General features: G+C 41.9%; 2 long non-coding RNA genes across 2 annotated transcripts in view; one reads left to right on the forward strand and one right to left on the reverse strand.

The window, feature by feature from the left end:
* The window catches only part of LOC116691164 (uncharacterized), a 631,246-nt gene that overhangs the window by 251,317 nt on the left and 352,061 nt on the right, over window positions 1-27,868 (reverse strand). The window lies entirely within an intron of this gene.
* On the forward strand, window positions 3,776-22,506 carry LOC116691165 (uncharacterized). Its single transcript, XR_004332443.1, has 3 exons — window positions 3,776-3,917; window positions 14,087-14,089; window positions 22,496-22,506. It is a non-coding gene; the product is annotated as an uncharacterized LOC116691165 (long non-coding RNA).

A 27,868-nucleotide genomic window follows, 5' to 3' on the forward strand; every position in this document is an offset into this window, starting at 1 on the left:
CAGCATTGATTACCTGGCTAATCTGATCACTGAGCCTCCAATTGATCCTTCTGCAAGCAGCCCGACAATAAGCACTTTGAGCAAAGAGGCGCTCAATAGCCCATCCACAATTGGCTCTCTCACAGCTTAATTGGCTAAAATAAGCCAAACATTTTGGTTTTCTTCTCATCCTCCGGATCAATAGAGGGAATGAGGCCTGAATTCAGATGACTTTTTTATAACAAGCTTAGCTTGCATAGGAGCATAGGAGCTTGGGTGTGGTTCTTACAAAATGGGACATGGGCATCTGAAACATCTGAAACATAGATGTTTTGTGGAAATGGATTACCATCCTTCTCATACATGTTTTCATGTGACTAAACTGAGCTTAACCAACAGTTAGGCTTACACAAGGAAAGCAACTTTGGCTAGGAGAAGATTGTGTGTTTGCCCTGCGTTTAGTCTCGCTTTGTCCACACAGCGTTCCGGGATGGGAGAGTAACAAGGGCGTAGGCCTACCCTATGAAGCTAGGGACAGTTATGGGACAGTTAGGGACAGGGGCAGGTATGTTCCTTAAAAGTACATTTGTTGTCGACAGCCTGAGCTGTACTTCCTCCGTCCCCTTCTAACTGAAGCCAAATTTGAGGTGACTGGGTCATGTCCCCTTGCTGTTTTGCATTATTTGCTGCTAGCAGGAGCTGTGGAGACTTCACTGCTGACTTCTGTGGAGACTTCACTGCTGACTTCACTGAATCTGTAGCGACTAACACTTGCTTGTTCAAACCATTCTCACTCCCAACTAGTAAAATTCTGACTGGCTCAATTACCTTTCAGCGTCAGTATGGAACGCACCTGGCAGACCTAAAGACCTCAGTCGGGAGGTTGGCTGCTATGATGGATGGGTCAAACGACACATTACTTACTGTATTAAAGGGCAATTCCAACAAATTTACATATCAGTCTGTTTACAGGTGTTGCCAAGTACTACTACATGTCTGAAAAAAAAGAAGTAGAAAAAAGCCTTTATTGTCTCTGGACGGAGCTGTGTGAAGTCTGAGGAATGTCCTTGGAGATGTCACATGAGTCAGCGTCAGTTGGTTCTGATGGAAATGAAAAGAGTCTGAGGGTGTGGACTTAGAAACAAGTGAGTTTACCAGATGCTCCTTATCTCTGCTGCAGGAGAGAAAAAGCAGCTGCCATCAACATAACACATACAAATCTCAGACTGAACAGTGAGCAGTTGAGTTGCATTGTGGGTAATGTAGGGGCCAGATTTAACATAGAAAGAACAATGTTTGGAATAAAAACTGGTTGGATGCAAGTCAGCACCAACATTCCTCATTTACTCTTAATTTTCACTCTTTTCTTACCCAACTTGTTTTTTTGTCTGTCTGTCTTTCTGCCTGTCTAATTGTTTGTCTGTCTGTTTCTCTTCCACTATGTTTTTATGTCTGTCCGTCCGCCCGACTGTCTGTCTGTCTGTTTGTCTGTCTGTCTGTCTGTCTGTCTGTCTTCCTCTCTGTTTTTATGTCTGTCCGTCCGTCGACTGTCTGTCTGTCTGTCTGTGTGTCTGTCTGTATGGCCATCTGCCCGACTATCTGTCTGTCTGTCTGTCTTTATGTCTCTCTCCCTCTCTGTCTGTCTGCCTGCCTGTCCGTCTGTCACAAAGTCCGTCTGTCGGTGTGTCTGTCTGTCCGTCCGTCTGTGTGTCTGTCTGTCTGGCCATCTGCCCGACTATCTGTCTGTCTGTCTGTCTTTATGTCTCTCTCCCTCTCTGTCTGTCTGCCTGCCTGTCCGTCTGTCACAAAGTCCGTCTGTCGGTGTGTCTGTCTGTCCGTCCGTCTGTGTGTCTGTCTCTTCCTCCGTCCGTCCGTCTGTGTGTCTATCTGACTGTCTGTCTGTCATAATGTCCATCCGTCTGTCTGTCTGTCCGTCCGTCCACCCGTCTGTCTAAATGTCTGTCTGTCAGCCTCCTTCCCTCTGAGGCCCATGTAAAGGCCAGCTGGTGGCAGCCAGCAGCTGAGGACCATAAATCAGACAACGAGGCAGAATTCCTTACACCGGGTTGGCATTCATTTTGTCAGCCATGAAATAAAGATGTAGCGGAGCAGGAGGTCAAAGCATGCAGAATCCACACCCCCCTAAAACAACCACAACCTGCATCTTTATCCTTCCTCAGTGACTTTCTCTCCACAGGTAGCTGCTCTCATCACCCCTTCATTTGTTAGGTCTGCCTTGTCAGGCCATGATTTATGATTGGGTTTGAATGTTATAGGTTGCTGATGGAGAGTTGCATCTCTGGAAGCCCGCTGAACGTGGTTATGGAGAACTCTTTGTAGGCACGTTAAATCTAGAATTATTTTTTCAAACATGTTTGATGCTCTCAAGAGAAGAACGTTTGTGCTCATATTTTCAGTATATGTGTAAGGATCTCATTATCTTGTTGTGTCAGGGCTTCAAACCTTTATCTCGTTATCACAATTTTATGCCACCATTTCAATTCAATTTTTCAGTTCAGTTTTATTCATAGCATCAATTCATAACAAGAGTTGTCTCAAGACACTCTACAAATAGAACAGTTCTAGACCACACTCTATAATTTACAAAGACCCAACAGTTCTAGTAGTTTCCTCCAGAGCAAGCAGCAGTGTGACAGTGGTGAGGAAAAACTTCCTTTTAGGAAGAAACCTGGGACAGACCCAGGCTCTTGGTAGGTGGTGTTGGGGTTGAAATAACAGTCACATTAAAAAATAATGGAACAGTGACTAAAATAGTAGTTTGTAGTAGTTCATGGCAAAGCAGGGCACTGCACGACATTGCACGGCACCGCAGGACGTGGCAGGGTACTGAGGAGCGTAGATAACAAACTTTGTTTCCAACAGTTTTGTCATGTGAAGGCCTACTTTCTTTCTTTGACATTCCATGAAGTACAGACATATGTTGCCATGTTAGCCTAGTCTTAGTATATCCATGATGCGCCACTTCCAGGGTTGCTTTCGTTATGCAGGAAATTCCACCGGGTGTCTCTCTTTTTTGATGTCTGTTTTCGGATGTCCCGTTACTTTCCACTTTCTTTGTGTTGGCATTCTAAACTCCGGTGGATTTCTGAGGACTATAGTTAACTGCTCCTCAAATCTCTGCAGGGTAAATCCAGACAGCTAGCCAGACTATCTCTCCAATCTGAGTTTTCTGTTACACAACTAAAACAACTTTTGAACTTTGAATGTTCCACCAAAACAGGTTCCTTCCTGAGGCTGTTTTGAAGTGGCACTGTGGCTGGGCTCGCTGCTTAGCACCGCCCGAGGCAATTGCAATTGGTTCAAAGAAACGTCCAACACAAACAAAGTGGAAGAAGATGAACCTCCGGACGAAAATGAGGGACACCTGGCTAAACCTCCAGCGGCACCTGAACAATCCCGGTAGTGAAACGTTGTAAATACAGGTTACATTACAGCTCGGTTGGCACCAGACGGTCACTGCGTTCTCGCTCAGCACTGGAACAATTTTAAAGATTTTTTGGTCACATGAGTCTATTAGACTCAAAGACATGGGGAAATGCATTTGTGCCTAATAGAAAGAAAAAACAACAACAAAATGACCCTTTAACCTATTCACCATATCAACTTCATAAGTTGATAATACATCACTGTTGAGTTTATGGCTTAAATATGTTCATTATTACAGGACGATGTCATGTCACACTTACACACAGGGTATGAAAGCGGGGAGGGTTATTGATCATGTTCAACAAAACAAAATATGCAAGAATAACATTTCCATTCCCACTGCCAATACCATGGATATAGAGTCACTTGGCCAGCCATGCCAAAACATGTATGCACCTCAATATCCAATGAAAAATAATCTCAGAATGAAATAGCACAATGTGGTGTCGACATAAAACACAGCACTTACAAGCCGGAGAGCGGAGTTCACTGTGCGGCGAAAATGAAATACTTTCATCCAGGAAACGGTTATTTGCTCCTCAGGAGTGTTTTAATCCAAACCACTATCTTTTTCCTTACTTGGTGCCTAAATTTAACTGTCATCACCATGGCCTTTGAAAGGACCATCATCCGGCGGCTTCTGTAGCCAGCTCGCAGTCCCCTATTGACACCCACCGCTGGGAGCCGGCGTGCTGGAGCTCTGTAGCCGCTAAACACAACCAGCAGCTCTGATTTTTTAGTTCTGTTGCACTATTGAATGTTCACGTAACAGCGCTTTACTTAGTTCAAAATACTTCTATTTTAGGTTGTAAAAAAAATGGTTTATTGGTGAATTAGCATTGATCACTTTGAGGCCATGGGCCATGGGCGGCTGTGGCTCACTGGGCAAGACATTGAACCCCGAGTTGCCCCCGGTGCTGCGCATCGGAGTGTGAATGTGTGTGAATGTTTATCTGATGAGCAGGTGGCACCTTGTACGGCAGCCCCGGCCAAAGTGTATGACTGCGTGTGATTGGTGAATGTTTCCTGTAGATGTAAAAGCGCTTTGAGCAGTTGTTAAGACTGGAAAAGCGCTATATAAATACAGCACATTTACATTTACATTTTGTCCCCACCTGTAGGCAGAGAAAATATGTAGACCAGAAAGGAGGAAATCCCACGCATCCCACCCTTTTCTTTTTTTTAAAGATCATTTTTTATCATTTCTTTGGGGTGTTTCTGCCTTTGATCTGTGGGACAGCTTTTATATGACAGGGGAAAGAGAGAGGGAGGAAGACATGCAGGAAATTTCCGCAAGTTTGGATTCAAACAGAGGAATAAACCCCTTCATGTGGGTGCACGCTCTACCAAATGAGCTATCTGGGCGCCCATTTTCTTCAATTTTCAAACGCAACACAAATCCCCTTCTCTTGAGTGAAAGTCCTGTGTATGAATTTGGTGCTTTTACGAAACGTTGTCACCTTCCGTCCTGCTTTGCTCCTGTTATAATTACTACAGCCACTAGACGGCCCTGTCAACATAAATGTAAAAATGAGTCGTAATTGCTGCTTGCACCAGTCACCTATGGGAGCGTGTCTCGGGACAGTCTCTTAAACACACATACACACATGTACCCACACACACAAACACACACACACACACACACACACACACACACACACACACACTGCTTCCACTTGCAAGAGCTCATTGTTGCAGCACACCTGCCTGGTCTCCAACAGCAGCAACATAATGGAATCCCATTAAGGATTTCTGCCTAATCCATGTCCTGCTTGTTCCTGCATTAGTCTGCATGTCATGGTGACATGTAGCCCTGCTTGTGCCAGGACAGCCTGGGGGGGGGGGGGTGTTCACGTGGTATGTATGTCACCGTGTATAACACATCCGAATCCGAATCAGCTTCATTTGCCAGGTATGAGGACACATACGAGGAATTTTACTTTGGAACATCTTTGCTCACAATGCGCTCACACATGCAAAACAACCAAACAATATATACACACTAATATATACATACTCTAAACAGATACAATATAGAGGCCTGAGTGCAATGATGAGTGCAATAAAAATTACTTAAATGTGGAGCATGGTGCAAAGGATACTGGGATAAATAGTATTATGTTATGATATTACAATATGAACAGTATGAACAGTATGAACCGCTCTGGAATAGGGAATGAGAATGATGAATAAGCAACAAATAATAAGTAAGAAATGAGAATGAGAATGGTGAATAAATACTAAATAAATGGAATAATAAGTGGAACCAGAGAACAGGTGCTGTCTAGAGACAGTGTTACTGGGTTATTGTATAGAATTGAACCTGACACTGTGGGTCAGGAGTCAGCTGTTCATCAGAGTGACGGCTTGTGGAAAGAAACATGTACAGCATGCAACAACTGAACCAGGGGGAGATAATATTGTTCAATGTGCCAGGATGCAGGGGTCAAAGGTCAAGTGTGTGCACTGCAATTACATTCACGTTTGTGTTTTTGGGCCCCATTTGATATTTTTGGACTACAGTTGATTAATAATAATAAGCACCAATATTATACATTATTACACAGCACTGAATTTTCATACCAAGAAATTACAATTAAGTTTTCTCCACATTAGTAGCTCAGTCCGTAGAGCGTTGGGTTAGGAACCGGAGGGTCACTGGTTCAAGTCCCCGTATGGACCAAAAATATCCACCAAAAATGTGGATTGGTGGCTGGAGAGATGCCACTTCACCTCCTGGGCACTGCCAGGTGCTGTTGAGCAAGGCACCGTACCCCCCTAACCGCTCAGGGCGCTGGTTCGGCTGGCAACCCACTCACTCTGACGTCTCTCCATTAGTGTGTGTGTAGTTCAGGACTGTGTGTGTAAACTAACCATGTGTGGACACAGAGTGTAAATTGTAATTTCCCCATAGGGGATCAATACACAGATTAAAATTAAAAATTTCAGTCTAATTTGAATGAGGAAACAAACGCCAATGTGGGTGTCACAAAATGATGGCCTTTTATAAGTGCCGCTTTAAGATGAAAACAAACATTTAAGTTAATGGGTTCTGATGAGGATTAGATGATTGGATTAGATTTCTTTATTAGGTTTCCAGAAATGAACAGGATCTGAGGAAGGTTTAGTGTGTACAACTAGTGTATGTGTAATCAAAGGAAACGTCTTTGTCTGCTTTTACAAACATACATGGATGTAAATGTGTTTGTAAAGTACAAAATGTTTCCAAAATGTCTTGAATTTTTTTCACTTAAATACTTCCTCTCTTCAAGCTGTTTTCTCAAAATTCAATCCAAATGGCCATTTTTTCATGGAAGTGTATATTAGTTATTTCCACCGGAAATCCGTTACCGTACGCTTTCTTTGAGTTTAATGATGAGTATGGTTAACAACTTTTGAACCTACACATTCCACCAAAACAAGTTCCTTCCCGAGGCTATTTTGCAGCGGCACCATGGTGCCGTCTGGTGCTTAGCACTGCCCAAGATGTTTGTGATTGGTTTAAAGAAATGCCAATGCCAAATTCCATTTAAGTGGCTTTAAATAGAAACAAGCCCTTGTGTTTTTATTCTCAGTGATTTTTAATGTTGGTGTGTTGTGCGGTGTTATGTGTCCGTTGTTATATGTCCATCTTTTTTAAAATCATCAATTACATAAATAAATATCAAACAAATCATTCCTTTCCATGATACAATACAATTAATTACATCTTATCTCACAAAGGTTGATGAGAAGTTGCTCTTAACTTTCCAGAGTTATTACTTGTTCCCGCTCTCAAGGTTTTTACATCAAAACACATCCCATCCCAACGCGTCAAATACAAGCGCTTGGTCAGGAGCCTTTGGTGCTCATAAATGGACGCTCTGGGTCGGGAAGTATGTTTAACTGACACAGGACAGTTAGGTTTAGGAAAAGATGGTGGGTGGGCTTACAGATGCCCTTTTCAGTGATGCAAATGGGACATGAACCCCGATCTCCTGGGTGAATGTCCTGTGTAGTTTGACCCATCCCCCACCCCAACCAACCTCCTTTTTTCGGTCTTTTATGCATCCTCTTACGGTGGCACCTTGTACGGCAGACCCGGCCACAGTGTATGAATGTGTGTGAATGGTGAGTGGTTCCTCTACCATGTAAAAGCGCTTTGAGTAGTTGAAGTATGCTAAAGGGTGCTTTTTGCGTTCTGACCTTGACCCTGAACCCAGATTTGACAATTTGGGAGTAAGAACGGGTTGCACATCATCAGATCAATCTCAAACCTCAAATCAGAGTCTTTTAACGTCCTCCACAGCAGCTCTCATCAATTCCCATCCCCAATTCCTTCTGTCCTGCCCTCCACCCCTCTTTCTCTGTTGGTGCCCGTGGTCAGGGTTAGAGGCTCGGGGAAGGGTCAAAGGTTAAAAGGATAGGTCCATGTTTGTCTAGTTGTATTGTCATGGCCTTGGTCTGTCTGACCTCCAATGCGCTGTGTTGAGCTGAGGGCACAGGGTGAATCTCATGCACATGCATGTGTTGGTGCGACCATTTACTGCCGCACCAATGGAAGACCTGCTAACATTTTAACTGGCCACTAAAGGCGGACCATGACAATGAAACAAGTATGTGCAAAAAGATAATAATTTTTTCTCATTTGAGTGTATTGCTCATCCACATCCATAATTTGATGTTATGATTGTTGACTATGTGAAGGCCAGCTGATCATCAATAAGAACCAAGAAACAGCACACAATTTGTTTTATGTAATGCAGCATTAGTTGGATTTAGCTCAAAACTCAAGGCCCATATCTACTTAGTTTTACAATTAATTTTGTCCCACAGAGTTTTTGTCACTTTTTACAAAGTTGTTTGTGCTTTCGTCAGCGTGTTTAAAGCCTTTTACGACATTTTTGACGCTTGTTGCAACGTTTTTCCGATATTTTTGGGCATTTTCTTCAACTTTTTTGTTGAACAGAATATAGAAGACAATATGAGACAATAACATACAGTCAACAATGTTTTACTTTTTCATGAAATAAAAGTAATAAACTTTACATGTCTGGCCCTTGATGTGATTCTTATCCCCGGATTTAGATCCTAGATTTTTCAATGACTTGAAAACCAGCACTTTGTTTTATCACATATTTCTTTATAGTGCTCTGTGAAAGTGAGGGGGGACATGTCCCACATGTCCCCCCGTTTGCTCTTGTGTGCCTGAGTATTTGCATACAGTCATGCATTCATTCATTCAACCTTTATTTATTCTCGGGAAATTATTAAGGTACAGCCCTCATTTGCAATGACATCGAGTTAATTACTTAAGACAAAACAACATCACTATGTAAAGTAGGTAGAACAGGTAGAAGTTTGAAGGTTAAAAACCAGATTTTTACATTTTGTCCAAAAGGGAAGAAGTGACTTGATTGTAAGGAAGTGCTGTAGCTTGTTCCAGAAGTCAGGAGCACTAAATGAAAAAGCAGTTTTTCTCTAGGTTATCTCTAGAGTGTCTTCCTTTCTGAATGGGAAAAGACTATGAGACACTGAGCTCAATGAAACGGGCCGCATCAGCCCTCTATGATATTTCACCATGGACGTGTAAATGAATTTACTGAATTTATGGCTCTGCCGCCACCGACCCCCCCCCCCCCCCCCCCGTTGATTGAGGACTCTGTATTGTAATGTCTGATGAGTTTGTGATTGATTAGTAGATTGTAAATTTAATTCTACACTTTTTTACATTACTTATATTTTTTTCAGTAGTTGCTATCTTATTTCATTTTATCTTATTCATTATTTCTAGTAAATTTCTAGCAAGTTTTATTTGTAAATATTGTGTAAGTATGTGTGTAACCTTATAACTTGCTGCTTGTAACAGAGTAATTTCAAAATTTGGGATTAATAAAGTCTATCTATCTATCTATCTATCTATCTATCTATATATATTGTTATTTCCATATATTGACATTATACATCTTTCTATCTATCTATCTAAATTAAGATCTAATTCTAAAATTCAAAAAATAAAAGCAAGTTCAGACTTAGTCCGTGGAACATGAAGTAAAAGCCAGTCAGCAGAGGGAGTCAGATAATGTCCCTCTGAGTAACAATGCAGTTCTGTAAGATAGAATGAGACAAACAGAGCCACATTAACTCTCAGAGTTATGCTACAGTAAGACATCAAAGACACAAAACAGAAAGAAAAAAAAAGTGAAACTGTCATCCGACCATTGAGCGTCTTTAATGGACTCTGGATACTGGTCTCTGGTGAGGGGACTTATCTGCTCTGTCTGAGGGGTTAACTCTGGTTGTAAAACCTGAGGTGGATATTTTTCCTTTCAAATATCCTTTGAAGAGGAACAAAGGGCTGAGCCTGTCTTGGAGATTATCGTGTTGAAGCATGGCTGGCCTCGCCCACCCAGGATGGCTGCAGACTGTACGGAGCAGCCGTATCAGTGGCAACATCCCCTCCGTGCTGGCCTGCAGACTGGGGGAAATCATCCACGTAAGTGTATTTACACAGCAGCCCTGTCCATGCATCACCCTCAAGTGTTCAATGTATCATGTTACAAGAGGTGATTTCCCTGCATGGAAACAGATTCAGACAGCAATAAAAAAGAGATGACAGTCTAAAAGCGGAAGAGAAGAACACAAGTCTAGAGCTAGCAATGATCATTACATCCAGGGCTTTATGTTCAGTTTTTTGATCACCAGTACTACAAGCAGTGTTGCCAGATAAGATTAGGTTTCCAAGCCAAACACACACAAAATACACAAATTTCTTGTTGGGAAACAAACCCATCTGGCAACACTGAGTCAAACTGCCGATTCAAACACACACAGTGTTATTTGATTCATTCATCATTGGCCAAATTGGCTAGTAACTTTACGTCAATAGTAACAGTTAGTTACTCCAAGACATTTGGCGGGTTGGCGGGTGTCAATGGTCATCAAGAGCAGCAGCTCAGTCCGCAGAGAGTTTGGTTGGTAACTGGAGGGTCGATGGTTCAGGTCCCCGTACAGACTGTAGACTGGTAGCTGAAGACATGCCCCCCCCCCCACTGCTCTAGGTGCCTGTCCAGCAGTCTCAGCCCCCTCACTCTGATGGGACTGGAGTATGTGTGCGTCTTTCAGGCCTGTGTGTAGTGTGTTTTAACAAAAAGAGTTGTTAATTGTAATCAAGGAAAAGAACAAACCAAATCAATTAGTTAAATTACCAGCAGGAGTTGTTTAGCCGATTGTGGTTTGGATTAAAACACTGGGGGAACGAACGAGCGCTGTGTTTTAAGTTTACACCATGTTAAGCTATTTCATCATTAACATTATTTTCCATTGAATATTGAAGTTCATAAATAAGTGTTTCGGCATGGCTGGCTTGAGTGGCACTATCCATGGTATTGTGAGTTGGGATTTGTTGCATCATGTTGAGCAACCCCCTGTAGAGGAGATCCACCATGGAAGATTTAGGACACAATGGTGGCTCAAAATCGTATGGAATTATCCTCTTAAATGTTACCTAAATTGATACATAAAAACATTTATGATATTATTATTTGCACTCTCTCCTCTCTCTTCTTTTTCAGTTATAAATACTACATACACACACTACATAACCACCCTTAGTAACAACTGGTTTGCGTATGATTGTAAGCATCATTGTTTTATTTAGTGTAATTAATTTAAATATACATTTTGTTTTGTTTGTCTATAATCCTATCTCTATATTTTCCTGTGTATTGTATGCTACTGTTTCTGTTTGTGTTTATGTACTGCTCCTCCTTCTTGCAAAAAATTATCCTGTCAGAATCGTTTCATATGGACCATGAAAATCCATACTTTTTTATTATTAGTATAGCCTTTATTTAACCAGGAGAAACCCACTGGGACTAAGAATCTCTTTTTCAAGGGTGACCTGGCCAAGGCAGGCAGGAACATATAAAAGGCACATAGTTACAGACAAGAAACACAAGAACAAGTTAATGGATCTAAAACAAAGTAAAGCAATTCACAGTACAACAAATTCAAATTTTTGTAACCAGGAAAAACTGTTGAAAACACTGACATCTTAAAGAGCTGGCCTCCATTTCTTTCGTTTTGGATTTAAAGGCATTTACCGTGGTTAATTCATTTAGTCTCAAGACATTCTGCAGCATGTTCCATGCAGAAGGGTGCAAAATCCACAAAAGCTTTTTTTTCCCTGGTTTTTGCACACATTAGGGACAGAAACCAAAATTATATCCTGAAAACATGAGAAGTGCCGACCACCATTTTTTTGGAGGATAAGAGAACATATGTAGGGAGGTAGCACACCAAACATCACCTTACAAATCAGTTATACCAGTGACAGAGCGGGCCATCCTGCCCAAGAGTACAACTCGCAATGGTGAATCCTGAGCATTACAGTTGGTAATGAACCACAAGGAAGCATGGTAGTCTGAGTCAACCACAAGACGACACTGAACAGAGGCATGCATGTAAATCAAATCAAATCGCCATAGTCCAGAACAGATGAAAAAAGTAGCAGCCACAAGTCTCTTTTTCACATGGAAAGAGAAACGAAAATAAAAACCCAACTTTATCTTCAGCTTTTCTACCGGGTCAAGCACTTGAGGCTTAAAGGTGAGGGAGTCATTTATTATAATGCCCAGGTATTTGTAAGACATAACCACCTGTATTCTCCTTCCATTTTGTGGTGTATTTCAGTAAACAGCATGAGTTTGCTCTCAAATACATTCAGAACAAGTTTTAGCTGAAGAAGGGTATTTTGGACGGGACCTTAACTTCGGTCCAGTTTGTCAAGACATTGTCATGTGAGACAGACAGATTGATCTTGCTGGGGTAAGGCCCCTCCACTACTATGCCTTTCAAACCAAACGCGGTATGCTGCTTTGCTCAAAGCAGCAAAACGTCGTTGTGGCGCAGCATGAGCAATTGGAACCAAGGGGTTTCAGAGCACAGCGGTGTCACTGCCGCCTTTGGTCACTTTTTGCCATCGGCCTTTTGCCATTGGCAAAAAGTGTCACAACACGTGGGACAGTATTTCATTTAAGATTAGAGTTCTTGCCATTAATAGAGATAATGAAAGTCCAGGGAAGGTGGAAGCATGTGTGAGAGGATGTATAGTATGCAAGTTGGCAAGATGAGAATGTGTCCGTCTTGCTGCTCGTCTCATGGAAATTTAAGATGTGTGGAAATGTCCTAAGCGGGGAATGCAGATGATAAAATGTCTGTGACAGTTTTATTGTGATCCAGGAGCATCCTTAGCCAAGACATCAATCAGCTCGACTCGACAGGCTCTCACAGCTGCTGTTATTTAGACGACAATTCACGACCACCGCACCGCCGGGGACATTTGATCTGACTGGCCCGGTTCCTGAATGGGGGTTTGGATGCACATAAATAACTGAGCTTAATGAGGCCTATGATTTTAATATCTCCAGGCTTTAAACGTCACATCTGTGCGGCCATATTGGGCCTGAAACAACACAGCTTGGTTGACCGGCAACATGCAGAACAGTACATGGTCCGATCAAAGATGCAGTAGCCACACTATCGGACGACATTGTTATTGCCAAGTTTCTGGTTTAAACTTAAAAGGCTGGCTGTGGGTTAGACCCCGCTGAAAGTCTTGTTCATGTCAACCTGTTTTCCTGCAACAGAGTCCTGTTTTCATGAATAAATGGTTTACATACAATTCTTTCCCTGTTTGGCTAAGAAGTATCACTTTGTTTTGTTCACAACCACTGTCCATACTGAAAACTGTGTAGATAGAAATTAGAGTTTAGGGGCGCTTTTACACCTGCCTCTTTGTTTAGATCAAGTTTGTTGGTCCTGCTCGGTTGCAGACCAAAAGTGACCCAAACAAGCTCACCGAGAACTGCTTGATGTGGTGGTCTCGGTATGTTTCAATCCAACTCTGGAGCTGTTCCATGTGTACTCCGCAAGTCTGAGCTAATGTCTCCTGTAGTCAGGTGTGTTTGGCAATCGGCGATGCAGCGAAGCAGCCAACTGTAGCAGCTTGTAGTGTTTCTATCACAGAAATAGACAGCGGTCAAGCTCACCGTCCATCACTCGCATCTCAAACCAGCCACCAGTACAGTTGGCAGAGCAGAGCAGGTCGCTTCACGTAACAATGTCTGATTATTTTAATGAAATGAGCTGGTTTGACCAAGGAGATGCAAGAAATATGCACTAGTCCACAATACCTACTTCCTGTATTTACTTTCTTGCTCCCGTCCAGATTTGGAATGACCCATTTTTGTAAGCTTGGATTTTTCCAGGTGTGAAAAGAAATTAAACCAGACTCATCAACTGATTTGGACCAAAGCAAACAAACCCAACTTCAAATTAACCATGATGAATGCATTTGATATTACTGTAAAGGGGAAGTCCACCAGTTTTAAAAATCAAAGACTACTTACAAGTGTAGTGAAGTACTTTGTATTTGGCCCTGGATGTGGCTCCAGAAGCACGGAGCCTGATATTCTCTGTGTAAGTGATGTCACTTGAGCCTGTGTCAGTTGTCAGAATACAAGCTTGAAGCTTCCCTCTCTTCTCAAAAATAATAAAAGGAATCATGCAGGCGCAAATGGATTTTTACATATTAATCATACTGTAGTGGGGGAAAGCTACACTCATCAAGCCACTGTGTTTGGTGTTTTAAGTCCCCAACGTCACCTACTCTCAGCAGTCAGTGGTGTTTCTTAATAGTTTTATTTTTGACAAGGTAGCATTGCGCACAGTGTGCTCTGGAGCCAGACACTGGTTCATGCAAGATTAGTCTTGTGTCATGACTTACTGGCACTGTCTTTGGTGGCGCTAAGCACTGGACACAATGGCACTGCAAACTAGCCTCGGAGCAGGAACTTGTTTTGGTGGAAACAGAAAACTCAGATTGGACAGATAGTCTAGCTAGCTGTCTGGATTTACCCTGCAGAGAAGGTGAGGGACATCTGGTGTAATTTCCGGCGGCACCTGAACAGAGAAAGTGGAACAAATCATGCAATTATGTTTGTTGGAAAACCCAAATAAAAGCATGGCATGCCATTCCAATGTCAATGTGAACAAAGTGGAAGAAAGCCAAACATAATGACCAGGCCTCTTATGAGTTTATCCATAACAAATCGTGTTAAGATGAGAATAGTCCGTGCATGTAAGCACATCATTGATACAATGACCGATGGCGGAGAGTCCCAGTGTAGGGACATGCAATCTCAACAGGCCCAGAATAGACACTCAGCGGCACTAAATTAGTGCCTCCTTTCTCCACCTGACCATCCACACACCACATGTGTCAATCCTCTCACCCTCTGGCATCTCCTGCCCTCTGGTAACCTAAGGCCAGGGAGAAATCACTAGGCTCTAAGGTGAAATATCAGCTTACACTTCCTGCACCAACAGGACAAATATGAAAACTAGACATGTTTTTGCCTCACCAGAAGCCTAATCAATCAGAAACTGAAGCGCATAGCCGAGCTTCAGTTTCCTTTCAGAAAACTAAAGCAGGTTGAGGTTGAGAAATGGTGAAAGGAATGTGTGCAACCGGCAGAAGGGCGTGATCGATGCAGTTGAACCAAAGCCTAAATTAGACTGATGTGCCTGGGTCTGAGAAAACAAATAGCAAAGAGTGTAAGTAATATGTGGAGAGTAGCCTTAAAATGGTTTCATTTCTTGACTGCAGATACTTTTTTTTTAACAATGTTTTTATTCATTTTCATTGCAAATACAATTATCCACGTAATGCAACGAATACAGAAAAATTCCATACTACAAATGAATACAAGGTACACTTGTCACACTGAACCAGAAGCTAAAAAAACAACTGAAAACGTTACAAATGGCACGGTACATAAATTTGACCCGCTTTCAACAAGTTTCTTTATACAAGGTTTCTTGCCACCAAATTGTCAAAAGAAATAATGGGGATAGTTCCATACAACGCTCTTCACAAGTAATATAAATGACCAGTTCACTACTTTCATTGGATTTGGTTGTTTTGTTCAATTCTATAGCATTTGAAAAAGTAAAAGAACATTGAAAAAGGTGACAAATATGTCGGAAAAAGCTTCAAAAACGTCCAAAGACGACCAAAGTGTTGAAAAAAAAAGTTTTCATTTTAAATTTTGGAGCAAAAAAAAACCAAACAGTTGCATGGTCGACGGGGAAGACAACGCAAGGGTTAAGTACTTTATAATGAGATGTACAAAAGAGGAGTAGGTCCACATGTGAAAAATTATATTGAGTTCTGAGTTTAAAGTCAGAATTATAAAAATAAAGTCAGAATTCTTAAACTCAGAACTCACAAGATTTTTACATGTGGCCCTAACCCTCTTCCGTAGAGATGTAAGGTGACCAGTTCAAACAAACACTTTTTTTGAATTTGTAACTTCTTCCTATTTCTTCTTTATGGCGACTGGGTGACATTAACTTTCCCTTGACAAATCTTCCAGCTAAGTATCTTAACTGTTATCATTTTACAGCGCTGGTCATGGCCTCCATTATAAAAAAAGCCACATGTTGATTTGCGAAAGAAGGCAAGAAGCAATTCTGCAGTGAGACATTGGTGCACGACTCTCTGAGTGGCAAGACTTTGACAGTGATAGTGTAGTAGCCACGTCAAGGAGCTGAGGAGAGGCAGTTATGAGTGTGAGAACTCTTGTTGATTGTTGAGGGCTCGACAACGCCGTGGTGGCCTGTTCGGAGATTTTGAGAACGGCAGAGAGGCGTGCTGTCAATGACAGAGTGATGTCTCTATCCACAGCCAAAAATTTGTCATGTCCGTCACCCAAAAAAAGAACATGCAGTAGCAAGCAGTGCCTGCCATTTCAATGCCAGTCTCCACACACACACACACACACACACTCACGCAGCTGTGTAGCCAGGCAAGCAGAGAGGTCAAAGGCTAACGGAGTATGTCAATGTGATTTTCTTCCATTTCTTTATTTACTCTGAAAGTGACCTACTGCGAAAGAAATAAGCTTGTCCAGTGTTACCACATATTTTTGCATGCATATGTGGTTATGTTTGGTATTTTAAAATGCAACAGGTGTATAAGTGTACACTTGCGCGTATGTGTGTGTGTGTGTGTGTATATGTGTGTGTTTGTGGGTCAATGCAAATGACTCCTGGCTCCTAACCCCTCCACCGTCCCAGTAATGCAGACAGGCAGTCTAAAGGCGACCCAATGTCCCGTGTCATGGGGCCAGCTCCTCACTATGACCTTTTTAACACCTCCAGGACCCCTGCAAGCATCTGGCCAAAAGTCCCTTTCTACAGCTTGCAGGAGCATGATCGCACTGAGCAAGTGACGGAAGTAAATTCAGGGCTGGCCACCTCAGTTTGATCTCACGATTTCTCTTTTTTCACTATCCAGAGTGCCATAACATTTCAAAAGTGTGCATAGTGTGTAAAATGTGTGTTTTTAGTGTAGATAGGGATAGGATATGGATGTTACCGTAAACACAATCACCACCACTTCACATGGACAGGTAGCCTGGCTGTTACTAATACAATTCAATTCAATTTAATTTATGGTGTCAAATCATAACATAAGTTATATTGGGACACTTTGTTCCTATTTAGGTCTAGACCACACTCTATAATTTACAGAGACCCAACAATTCACCCCATGCAAGCAGTTGGTGCAACAGTGGTGAGAAAAAAACGTCCTTTTAATAGGCAGGAACCTCGGACAGACTGGCTCTTGATGGGTGGCTGTCTGCCTCCACTATTTGGGGAGAGAGCAAAAGAGAAGAAGAGAGACGCACAAATTATACCTAACTACAATAAGTAAATAAATATGGCTCACTAATTATAACTGTGGGTAAATGGAGGGATAAACACGGACAGGAGATTCAGAAAAGGCCCTCCAGCCAGAACTGAACCCAGGACGTTGCAGCCACATGGCATGTGTCCCAACCACTTGGCCATCAACACCCCCCATATTATTAGACTTTGATTTAATCATACAGTGGCCAAAAGAGCTCAACAACTGCAATGACATGATTGACAGTAGCACATATAGCAGCAATACAGAGAATAGAACTATAATAATAATAATACTAGTAGCAGTAGTGGGTGTTGAGCAGGATCACAGCAGCAGCCGCAGCCACTATCCAGGTGCCAACTATGGTGCCACCACAATCCAAGAAATTTTGCGAGGCGAGAAAGCACAAGGACTGTGGGGACGAAGCTGAATTAGTAACATGCATTAATGGGACATGAATGCACACAGATGGAAAGAGAGAGGGGGGGGGGGGGGGGAGGTCAGTGTGCCATAGGCAGTGCACCAGCAGTTTTAAGCTTACTCTTAAATGTGGAGAAAACTAGGCCCTCAGACAGAAATGAACACAGGACATTGCAGCTACATGGCTTGTGTCCCAACCACTCGGCCATCAAACACCCCCAATAGAATTTGATTTTGAGTCAATCAAACAGTGGTCGAAGGAGCTCAACACACTGCAATTTATAAAAAATACTTATAAAGAAAAGAAACAGAACAGACACTGCACTGACTTTTTGACATTCTGCAAGTTGTACTTATGACTGACCAACACCGAAAGTGTTACCAAACATTTCTGATCAACAATCAAAAATTAACAATTAATTAAAAAAATAGGACAAAACAGACAAGTATCCTTGGGAAGTACACTCATATTAGATTTCCTTACCTCACAATTACTAAGTAGTGTGTTCTACATGTAGCAATGTGAAAGGTAAGAATGTTGAGGGTTGTTGTTAGATTTCCATGCACATTCAAATTTGTGTCCCATCTTCAATTAACGTTCAGATTTTTTTTTAAATTTGTAACCACAATCTTTCAATTATATGCAACTTTATTTATGGTATCAAATCATAACAACAGTTATCACAAGGCACTTTACAGTGCAGATAGGGCGAGACCACACTCTATAAATTACAAAGATGCAACAATTCCCCCAAGAGCAAGCATTCCCAGAACTAGGACCAAACAGTGTGTAGCTGCCTTTAGGTATTATGCTTCTCACATGAGGAAAGAAAATCCCTGAAAACCTGGTTAGTTCATTCAAATCAGGGCTGAAAACTTTATTGTTTATTGTGCAACTTTCAGTAATTCGATACACTAGTTTCTTAACTATTAATTCTTCTATTTTAAGTCTTCTTTAGTATTGATTTTAGATTATAATTTAACAAATTGAGTATTGACTATATTTGTCTTGTTGTAACCATGCTTTGTTTCTTAAATGTATTTAGATTTTTTATGTTATAGAGCGGTAGCCCAAGGCAAGTAGTGTGGAGGAAGGTCTGGCAATGCCAGACTAGCACGGCAATGACTACCACTCTATAACAGCCCGGAGATCTGTGTAGGGAGAAGGTCGGGGTGGATGGGTGAGTTCGACAAAACACCGGTACCCTTCAGAAGTACTCCGATCAGCAACTATAGTCCGTGTTGCAGGGTTCCTTTACCAATGAATTTGCGCAATTTGCTGGTTGGTAATAAACATTTTAACTGTTTTTCACTGTATTTGAGTTTGTTGGGTATCACAAAACGGAATTTAATCTGAAAAAGAGGGTACTTTTTTACGGCGGTTTGCAATGATTCTTCTTTCCCCCACAATGCATTGCATTACGTCACCTTGAGGAGATGACAAACCAAAGCCCGCCTTGAGACCCTTGAGAGTTTAATGTGAAATTAACACATAGTTTACTGATTTACATGTGAAAACATGTTGGTTCTATACACGCTAAAAGTTTTTTTAAATGGAGTCTGGTGGGTTTAGCGCTAGCGACTTCAGAGCTGTTTCTGGTTAAACAGAAAGGTCTCAAATAGGTTTTAAAGGTCTATCTCTGTAGAAATCCTTTCCATAATGTTGTCAGACACTCAGAATATTAATCTGAGCTTGTAAGTGGCAACACAAGCACTTTGGTGAAGGTAAATACAACCTGGACAATTGCCCAATTAACTTATATTGTAGATTGTTTTGCAACTGCAACGATCTTGCTAAATACTGGACCAATGTTTAAAGATTGTTGTTCCCATCAGTCAGACATCAGGATGACAGGATGAAAAAAACAGTAGTTACCCTTTAACCATACCATTGTCATGCATGGATCTTGTACATAGTGATAATAATGGCATGAAACAGTCATCATAAAACATTATCATTCAGCAAGGATTCTGAAAATCATCCAATGGCAATGTAAAAGGGCTTGCTAAATCCCAAACCATTCGCAACTAGAGAACAACCGAAAAGATATCTGTGCAGCAACTACCCCGGTCCAGTTTGGCTCTCAGACAGTGGATGCAAACTAAAGCCATTAGCAACATCTTGACATTTCCCCTCAGCTAGAGCGTAGACCCGCAAACTCTGGCAATGATGGTTTACGACAGAAAAAAAAACATCTGTTTTTCTGGACTTTGTGGTTTCCATGAACATGCAACATTTGCACTGTGAACTAAGTGTAGGTGGGTTCACCTTCCACTGAACTGCTTTATTTTTGGGGGGCATGAAGATCTATAAACCTAAAACTGGATAAAAACTTGTGCCGTACAGCAATGTGTGTGTGTGTTGGGGGGGGGGGGGGGGGGACATACTCCCTGTGGTTTCAGAGTTTCGCAGGTCGTGGAGAGGTTGTGTCCAGGGAGCTGCTGCCGGTCTTGTTAGCACAATGAGCAGCAGTCAGGGACAGTGTTTGTGCAGGTGGAAGCCCCTGCTGTCAGAGCACACATAAATCTGCCAGGGGTGGGAGTCCATGTGTAACCTGCACCTCAGCCAGGACAGACATGTTTACTGCCACAGAATAGCACAGCTACTGACCACACTGTGTCAGAGGTCGGACTCAGGTTAAACTGTTTGCATGAACCTCTGATTAACCTGTTACTTTTTTTAGTCACCAGACAGATGTGCTCATGAATTATTCATACATATAGCTACAAAAAGTAATGCACTGTTGTTCCTGTGTATCCATATGTATTACTGTATGCATCACAGTAGTCTATATCAACAAAGTTTAATTTCAGGGATTATTCAGGTGCCGGATGTCCCTAATTTCGACTGGATGTCCGTCACCTTCCGCTTTCACTGTGTGGGCGTTCTAAACTCCGGTGGATTTTTGAAGACTATGGTTACCTGTTCAATCGGACTTTTCAGTTGCATGACTAAAACAACTTTTGAACGTACACATGTTCCAAGTACCACCAAAACAAGTTCCTACCCAAGGAAGCCATTGGCTAAGCGGCGCCTAAGGAAGGAAGGTCTGGCAATGCCGGACTAGCACCCCAATGACTACAGGACGGATATCTGTGTAGGGAGAAGGTTGGAGTGGATGGGTGAGTCCTAAAACACAGAGCTTTGAAAAAAAAAAATGGAATATAATACAAAAAAGTAGGCGCTATTTTACAGCGGTTTGCCATGATTCTTCTTTCCCCCACAATGCTGTGTCACCTTGGGGAGACGACAGACCAAAGCCCACCTTGAGACCCTTAAGAGAAACAAGAGAGAGGGTTCAGCAGTAGATAGCGCAGATCATAGATAAATACATAGATGTACTGTATATATCCAACCATCCATCTTGGTCCGCTCATCCGGTATCGGGGCGCGGGGGGAGCAGCTCCAGCAGGGGACCCCAAACTTCCCTTTCCCGAAGCCACATTAACCAGCTGTGACTGGGGGATCCCGAGGCGTTCCCAGGCCAGGTTGGACATATAATTCCTCCACCTAGTCCTGGGTCTTCCCCGAGGCCTCCTCCCAGCTGGACGTGCCTGGAACACCTCCCTAGGGAGGCGCCCAGGAGGCATCCTTACCAGATGCCCGAACCACCTCAACTCTACGTAGATATAGAGATAGACAGATAGATAGAGAGACAGCATATATATATATATATATATATATATATATATATATATATATATATATTATATATCATATATATAATTGAAAAAGCATCTTGTTTAAAAGTGTGCATTTGTCTACTGTGTTCTCAATTCACTACAATATAATACAACCCATTTTCTATATGTATAGTTCCTTCTGAAGAAGTAAGGAGTGTAGTGTAGTTGGCCTGGATTCCTTTAAATTGGAAATTTAAAGCAGAGGAAGAGGAAATGTCCACAACAATGTTTGACAGAATAATGTGCAGACTGTAATTACTGAGCCACACATTCAAGCTGCATTTTAAAACCTATTAACACAGTTCCTGTTCACTGACCACTCAAACATCTACTAATGACACTGTTGCTTCTGGGAACAGTTTAACATTTAATTGTCTGTGGGTCAATGTTGTGCTTTATTGAGGAAAATGTGTGTGTAGTGAGTGTTTCCATTATTTAGCTCCCACTAGTCCTTGGGGCAATAACTTCAGAGTGTGTTTGTGTGTGTGTGTGTGTGTGTGTGTGTGTTCTAGTACTTCTGTTCTTGTGCGAGATGGTTTGAGTTTGACATTCACAGTGCAAAACGTTTTGATGATCCACACACCTGTCACAGTCTTTTTTTTATGAAGCCTTATTACTTCAAAGTTGTGGAAACTAATATTGAGCACTATTTCTTGGGAAGAGTATCTTGTTGGTGGACTTCTCCATCAGCTGATGAGAACAAAGACATCTTAAAAAAACGAAACATTGACACTTTGTTTTTTAGAATGTTCATTTACATTTCTAGATCTTGTTTTTTTTTAAGCAGAGTTCTGAGCCAAAAGTAATCTCCATGTTTTTAGTTCCAGTAGAAGAGCTAATCTCCGTAAAAACTAACACACCCAGACCAAAATATCTCATCAACAAGCAGCATGTATACTCAGCCCGATGCTGGTAGTTGCCATGGTAACGTTAGTTGCTTAGTTTCAGGAAACGAGACGTGATGACCCAGTCAGGCGACGAAACATTGGCGTCAGTGTAAATTTTTGCCAAAGGTGTTGCGACTCCAACAAAACCCCACAGATTCCAAACCAAAACAAGTGTTTTTAAATTCCGTGGTGGGAATGCGAGGTGTAAACGTGTGTTTAGCTACGTGTATGAACGTAGCTAAAGATGTTCATTTTTAAACCAAAACGTAGCAATGTAAATGTAGCCTGAATGTCTTCCATTGTTCAATTGTTCTAATGTGTCTTCCATTGTTTAGCTCCACAGCGAGGAGTGTTAGAATGACCACCAAGAGATGCCAAGAAAACAGAATATCCTTTTTATTAACTAAAACTAAAACTAAAACTATTAAAAAACTATTAAAAAACATGGCAGAAGACAACTCTATGCCTCACGCCTAAAAAGTTCAATAAGTTTGCCATTCAATAATCATAGTAAATAAATAAATATAAATAATATAAGATATCAAATGAGCAAATCCAAGTGAAAAATGTTCTGTGCAACTTTTGCAAAAATGTCCCTGAAAGTAGATAGTACGGAAGAGGATTAGGGCCACGTAACATTTTTTCTTTAAGTTAAGTTTAAAGTCTGAAGTCTGAGAAGAGACAAAATTCTTAGTCTCAGAATTCTGACTTTTTTCCTCTCAGACCTCAAACACATTGAATTTATTAATTATTGTTGCACCATAGTCTGGTATAGAATATGTAATAGTTTGCCCTCTAATAATTTAGGAGTCTTTGTATAATTAGTTCTTTATGGCAATGTAAAGAGACGGTAACCCTGTCCCCAATAATACCTTTTCGAGTTTACCTTTGTCATTTGTTACATTATACTTTGTGTGTTGATCAATAATTAAAATCTGTGACAAAATACAACAGAGACGGATCTGCTTTAAGTTGTTTCTTGTACTTCTTGTTTTCGTTTTCAAATGTCATTTATTCAGTTCTATTAAATAAAATAAAAATCATCAAGAAATGTTTGGATATAATATACAACTGTAATCTTATGTGAAATAAATAGCTAACAATTCCAGCCTATGTTGTTGATGTTGTTATGGGTAGAACCGAGAGGAGAAGGTATGGATCACTGACATGCATATATATTACTAATACTTGTTGTTCACAGATGTTACCACTATTCCTGGGAAGAGTTGGATGTGTGCTGATTGTGGATGGTGGAGTGAAAGGACCGAGTGGCTGCTTGGCTCGTCCCCATGAGAACCACCTGCTTCAGAGGATGTTAAAGTGTAATCCAGCCTGCCTCTCCACAACCTCACAAAGAAAGCAGTGTGGAGTAATCTCCAGTGCCTAATCTCTAACCTTAATCACTGGGACACTGGAGAAAGAAAAAAAGGCAACAGTCTTTTTGAACAAGCGCCGCCAAATGGTGTGGGCAATTAATCTCCAATTCAGCCACACAAAACAGCCAATTTGTATGTTAAAGGAAGGATGTTGGAGGCGGTAGAAAGGGCCAGTTGTAGTAGACATTAAGGTCGGGATGTATGTGGTCTCCTTCAGTAGCAATCTGCCGCCTGGTGAATAGTGGTGTTTTGATGGTGCGCCATGTGGTGTGACCATAGACTACATAAAACCAGGGTGGGATGTAGAGGAGGTGCAAGGCCTTTTTGGAGGTTAATGATAGACGCACAAGGGCAGACAGAGCGGGGAGGAGGCTGGGATGGGTAAATGTAGAGGTCAAAGGTCAGAATAAAGCATGACGCATGATGGTTTCTTCTTTGTTCCCCATTATCTTCTAAAACACACAACTTGTTCTGGCACACCGCTGTTACACACTCTGCCATGGTGGTCCCACCAGCAGACAGATGGCCAAGAGTCCTTACTGTGGTTCAGTCACATACATCAGGGCTGTCAAACTCAAAATTTCATTAAGAGCCACATCGTAAAATTAGAATCACATCAATTGAAAAAAATATATATATAACTTGCCTTCTCACTTACAGTTTGGTCCACATAAATTCCAAAAATATCAGTAATGAAAAAGTTTTTTAGCCGTCAGAGAATTTAGCAAATCCAGAAAAACAATGATTACATTTTAGGCTTCCACACAGCCGACTCACAACTACCTGTTACACAGCCGGAATGTCAAAACTCGCTGGTTGTGTGGGAATTTGTGAGTCTCAAAATCTGCCAAAATCTGTGTTGTGTAATTGCAGTTTGTAAAACAGTTTCCCGTATTTTTGGTTTGGCGCACAACTTGGAGGGCCAAAAATGACTGTGATCCTATGAGGCCGCATCTAAATTTGCAAGGGCCGGATTTGGCCCGCAGGCCTTGAGTTGGACACATGTGAGACTTTTCTTTCTTCCTTGAAATGTGTAACAACATAGAAAGCTGGAATTACTGCTTACTTTGCAGATTTTTACATAGAAAAGCTCATAAAATACAACAGATTGTTGAAAACTTTCCGCCGGAAATTCTGTCGGATGTCTGTTCTAAACTCAGGTTTTAAACTCTGCACCAAAATGATTTATTATTTTAATTCAGGTACTCAACTGTCATACAAACCCAAAAATACAAATAAAAAATCAGCTCAGCAGCAGCTATTTTATTATACATGGAGTCGTCCTCCCGCTTAAAGGACCCATGGCATGAAAATGTTACTTTATGAGGTTTTTTAACATTAATAAGAGTTCCCCCAGCCTGCCTATGGTCCCCCAGTGGCTAGAAATGGTGATAGGTGTAAACCGAGCCCTGGGTATCCTGCTCTGACTTTGAGAAAATGAAAGCTCAGATGGGCCAATCTGGAATCTCGCTCCTTATGACGTCCTTCTAGATGGGGCTCCTTGTAATGCTTAAGATGTGTGTAAGTTGCGCAGTTGCACAAAATTAACAGTTCCCCTTAGAGAAGCTCAGTGTGTCATAAGAGGTGCCCCAGCAGTCTAAACCTACAGCCGCATAACCATAATAATAATTAAGGAGCTTGTCTATTGCAAAAATCAACCAGTGAATGAATCCGATTACCAGTAGAACAGATCTGGCAACATAGTTATATTGCTTAAAATACATCTGGGATGCAGTCACTTTCAGTTTGACCTCCATATAATAAAGCATTGTAGAGCAGCAGATGCCAGTCACCCTTTGCTGACTGGCATCAGCTGTTTGATTCATGCTTCACAAACATTGCCTCATAGATCATCGGTTACCAGCTGACTAGTAATGTCCAATCATGTTAATACGGATACGTAGTGGCCATTATAACCTGAAACTATCACCGTTACTCCGCTGATTGGCCCATCCCACAGCTCCCTCCAGCGACTTCCACCTGCAGGTATGCCAGGTCCAGGATTTTCCCGTGAATTTTTTTTGTCTGCTGGTTGGGTAGCCCGGACCCACACAGACACGACGTACCCCACATGCCCAGCACCTGCCTCTCTAGTGAAAGCAGCAAACGGACTAGTACACAGTTCATAACAAAACAGGTTAGTTTGTGCATCAGTGAATTGTTGTATCTCTAGAAATTAATTTATTAATCATAATATTATGTATATAATAACACAAAGCAAATTTAGGACCTAGGTGAAATAACTTTATGGAATACTCCTTTTAATGCTGGTACACTAAACATGCATGGTATTACTTTGTAGGTATTACAATGCATTATTGTAATGCTGTTGGGCTTTAAAAGCAGTGTGATATGTTATAATAATAAGTAATAATATGTTTTTGCAGGGACATATTTTGAGTTCTCGTGTTGGGGAGGTTTAATGGGACATTGTGCTGTTTCTTAGCTGGTTTTGATTGCCCATTGGGCTGGTTTTGTCATACAGACCTGGCAACCCGGTCCACCACCCCAACCTCATCCAGATGTTAGCACGTTTGTCAAGGGGGCATTAGTTCAATTGTATCCTCATAACTGCTTTGTGTCTTTGAGTGCTCACTCACAGAGCAGAGTGTTTTCTAATACATCTAATTTATAACCATTTGATATAAAAGTTCAATGCCTTGGTGGAAATTTCCAACTTAAGTGCGAAGGGTGTAGGGAGTTGGGTTGGGTACTGGAGGGTCGCTAGTTCAAGTCCCCATATGAATCAAAGTGTGTTAGTTGACTAGTAGCTGGAGAAATGCCAATTCACCTCCTGGGCACTGCCAAGGTGCTCTTGAGCAAGGCACCGAACCCCCAACTGCTCACGGTGCCATGGGAAACCCCCCTGCTCCGACATCTCTCCATTGCAGCCAATGGCAGTATAGCCAGCAGATATTGTCATTGTATACAGTCTGATTAGCAACTTGAGACCACTTGCAGTTTGACTTGAAAGATGACGTCATATGAATGCAGAAAATGTTATTTTTTTAAAAGCTAATAAAATGCTTCATTGTCGTCAGAGAGTAGCCAATGGGTTCAGTGAATGCAGTTTGGCCAATGCCTCTTTTTTGCTCTCCACACAGAGTGTTTACCTGCATGCAACCAAAGCCCCCTCAAATGTGATTGGTCAATACTACTCACACTATTAACTGAAACCAGAACACCTCGATAGGAACCTCTTATCTCGTCGCCTACAGATTCTGCAGAGATTATCATTCAAGTTACAGCAAGTGATATGATTGGCTGTTGGCTCACCTTGGGTAATGGCTTGAAGTAACTAAAGTTGATGTTACGGTGTCATTCTAACAGAGATTCTACTATCTTGTCGCTCCTCCAGTGTAAACTAACTTTCACCAAAACACATTGGAGCCAGGCGTTAGCATGTCCTGAGCACGCACGCCGCCGGCCTCGCCTCCGAGTCTCGTAAAGATGCAGCCCACAGTCCAGAAGGGGCTTTTCATACCTCTTTCTGCCTGGCTTTGATGAGGGGGAATCAGAGATAAAGCTGTCTTTGCCTGGCGAAAACAGAGACACACATGCAGCCGGGAGGAGGAGAAGGAGGGAAGGTGTTCTGTTTCAGGATTCACAGGAATTAGTAGTGAAAGGTTGTGAAAATAACACCGAGGCCCAAGCTGTGCGTGAAATTGTGAACAGACGGATTAATGGGACTGTAAAAAGAGCATTAAAGCCCAACCCCACCCCCCCAAACCACTTCACAAAGGTTTGCCTGAGTGTGGGACAACACGCTCTACAAGGTCTCTGCTAGTGAGTGTGTGTCTCTGTGTGTCTGTGTCACTGTGTGTGTCTCTGTGTGTGGTGGAATGGGTCAAACAACACAGGACTTTCACCCCGGAGACCAGGGTTTGTGTCCTAAACCCAACTGTCCCGTTCTTGTCACGCATTCTTTACCTTAACCTAACTGCGTCAAAAGTGACACCAATTGTGACGGTCCGGAACAAAGAATGTTCAGATATGACGCTAAAGGAGACTTTTAGCGTCAATAACAATGTCAAAGGCACCTGACCAAGCGTCCGTATTTTATGCAGTGGGAGTGAGAATGTGTTGATTTTGCAGAGGCACAGGACTTTTACCCAGGAGACCGGGGTTCGTGAACCCCCACGCTTAATCTTTTCCCTTTCTTGTGCCGCACGTCAGCGAAACGTCCGTCCCGACGAAGGGCTAGACGCGACCCGAGAGCGTCAAATGTTGACCCCAAGAGTCCTGAGCAACACGTCAACATATGACGCTAAAGGAGACTTTTTGCATCAATAACAAACGGCATGATGCGAGTGAAAAAATTTGTTGATCAGGGAACCATG

This window comes from Etheostoma spectabile, chromosome 6 (assembly GCF_008692095.1).
Source record: "Etheostoma spectabile isolate EspeVRDwgs_2016 chromosome 6, UIUC_Espe_1.0, whole genome shotgun sequence".
Taxonomy (NCBI): Eukaryota; Metazoa; Chordata; class Actinopteri; order Perciformes; family Percidae; genus Etheostoma; species Etheostoma spectabile.